Source organism: Tupaia chinensis, unplaced genomic scaffold (genome assembly GCF_000334495.1).
Source record: "Tupaia chinensis unplaced genomic scaffold, TupChi_1.0 Scaffold000410_1, whole genome shotgun sequence".
In the NCBI taxonomy this organism is placed as follows: domain Eukaryota; kingdom Metazoa; phylum Chordata; class Mammalia; order Scandentia; family Tupaiidae; genus Tupaia; species Tupaia belangeri.
In genome coordinates this window covers 3,474,123-3,476,453 of record NW_006159915.1, presented here as the reverse complement: position 1 = coordinate 3,476,453, position 2,331 = coordinate 3,474,123, and the positions used below count along the sequence as shown (strand labels likewise).

General features: G+C 41.4%; 1 pseudogene; it reads right to left on the bottom strand.

Annotated features, from left to right (window-relative positions):
• Nucleotides 1-907: 907 nt before the first annotated feature.
• LOC102497976 (60S ribosomal protein L11 pseudogene) lies at nucleotides 908-1,458 on the bottom strand (annotated as a pseudogene).
• Between the last annotated feature and the right edge of the window lie 873 nt (nucleotides 1,459-2,331).

Below are 2,331 nucleotides of genomic sequence, written 5' to 3'. Positions count from 1 at the left end.
ATTAAAGGCAGGTAAAACCTCAAGGTTCCCTGCTGTGAGTGTTTTTTTGTTTTTGTTTTGTTTTTTGTTCTTTTTTTTTTTTAACAACCACAAAGGTGATGTGTAAGTGGGTGGAGAGAGAATCTCAAGTGAATAAACAGCAAATGAACTGCTTGATCTCCTCATACTCAAAAGAAGCAAGGCTGGGTCAGGGTGATTCTGCGACAGTCCTGCGGTTGAGGCTCGTAACACTTCATTGATATTAGCCAACAACTAAAGGAAAAATGGAAAAGGAAGAAAAGCCCTAAGGATATTTTACCTTTGGCTTTCCTCTGCCTTTACCCCCAAGCTTTCTCTCAGATACTTGCCCTGTCCTCATTCTTCCTCTCTGGGTGAAAGAGCATGATAAATACATTGTGCTTAGATAATAAAATAGCTTTTCCATGGAGACAACTTCAGTAAACATTGCATTCTAAAGATAGGCAAATATGGTTAAGAAAGTGTTCCTGGAGATATTTCTAGCATTTTTTCCTATGGGGGGAAATAAATTGTTTTGGTGACTGGCAAACCCTTATTCAAGTTAGTCTTGTTTTCTAGAAAAATATGTCAAGTAGGTTTTTTTTTTTTCTTTTCCAGCTCGAGTGGATATATATGTATGTACATATATATTTACAACAAAAGTACTCTGGGACTTTGCTATTGTGAAATGTCATGTTGAGGAAATTTACAAGTCGTATCAAGTGATGTTATTTGGTGATGCTTTTTCCTTTTGTTTTCCTTATTTTACATATGCATTTTTGACAATATTCCCTGTTATGGAGTTAGATCACAAACGAATTTAGACTTATTCCTTTTGCCATTTCTATTTTTGTTTAACAGTTTTTTTTTTTCACTGAAAATGTTTATTGTTCTTTTGAATAGAAACGGGTATTTATTTGCCAGGAAGGATGATTCCATCATACTTCTGCTGGAACCAGTGCATGGCCTCCTCTTGGCTGATTCTGTGTTTGGCCCCAATGCAGCCCGTCCTGCGCTTCTTGTCTGTGATGCTGAAGCCTGGCTTACCCAGCACCACATAGAAGTCCAGGCCGTAGATACCAATGCTTGGGTCATATTTGATCCCCAGATCGATGTGTTCCTGGATCCCAAAACCAAAGTTTCCAGTATCCGAGAGGTTATTTTTTTCATAACTCATACTCCCGTACCTTTAAACCTTTCTCCAGAATTTCTTCTGCCTTGGCCCCACGGACTGTGCAGTGGACAGCAATCTTCCCATTTCTCCTGATGCCAAAGGATCTGACAGTGTACCTAGCTTTGGAAAACACAGGGGTCTGGCCTGTGAGCTGCTCCAACACTTTGGCCGCTCGGGTCAGTCTGTCTCCATTCTCCCCCACACAGATGTTGAGGCACAGCTTGTTGATGCGAAGTTCCCGCATGGGGTTCTCCTTTTCACCTTGATCCGCCATGATGGAGAGCAGGAAGAGCTTTGTTTAACAGTTTCAAGGAGTTTGTAGGTGCTAATGTTTCTAATTCTTGTTTTTAAATTATTTTATTCAACTATATTTATTTATTTATTTTTATTTGACCAGAGTGGGGGTGGGGAGAGAGAGAAAGAAAGTGAGAAAGCAAGCCACCAAGTCTGGGACTCGAATTGCAGTCAGCCATATGGGAGTTCAACGCCCTTAACCACCATGCCACCTGCTGGTCCCGATGTTTCTAATTCTTAATCATCTTTTTTTTTTTAAGTGTACTTCTTCCATAAACTAGAGGGACAGAGAGATAGCACCCCTAACAGGAGTGAGTTTTTTTGTTTTTTTGTTTTTTAGGTTTTTTGCCATAGGGCATGTGCGCTTGGAGGACAGAGACAGAGATAGTGAGAAGAAAAGTGGGAAATCACTTTGGGGAGGGGAGCAGGGGCGAATGGCCATGCTGCAATCCCATTGTCCTCCTGGGATTTTAAGAATGTACTTACAAGTCCCTGGTGTGATTTTCAAGCCGCCAGATCCAGGACTCAAACCTCAGTCAGCTCTCTGGGAGTTCAGTGCCTCCCTAACCACCATGCATCCTGCTGGCCCTGTTTTTTTTTTTCTTTCTTTCTTTCTTTTTCTTTATGCTTGTTTCTTAAGCACGAATGTATGAGAGAGAGAGAAAGGAGAGAAATTACCATACAACAAGGCCTGGTCACACCACAGTCCTTTCTCTAATTGTCTATCTATTCAGAATCTTGGGCACTCCTGTGCACCTGGAGTGTTTTTCAATCTTCTTGGGTCAGGACTTAAACTCCTTGTGAGATCTGGCTTCCTCTGCATAGTGTTTAACTGCTGTGTCAAGGGGCTAGTCCCCCAAGAGGGT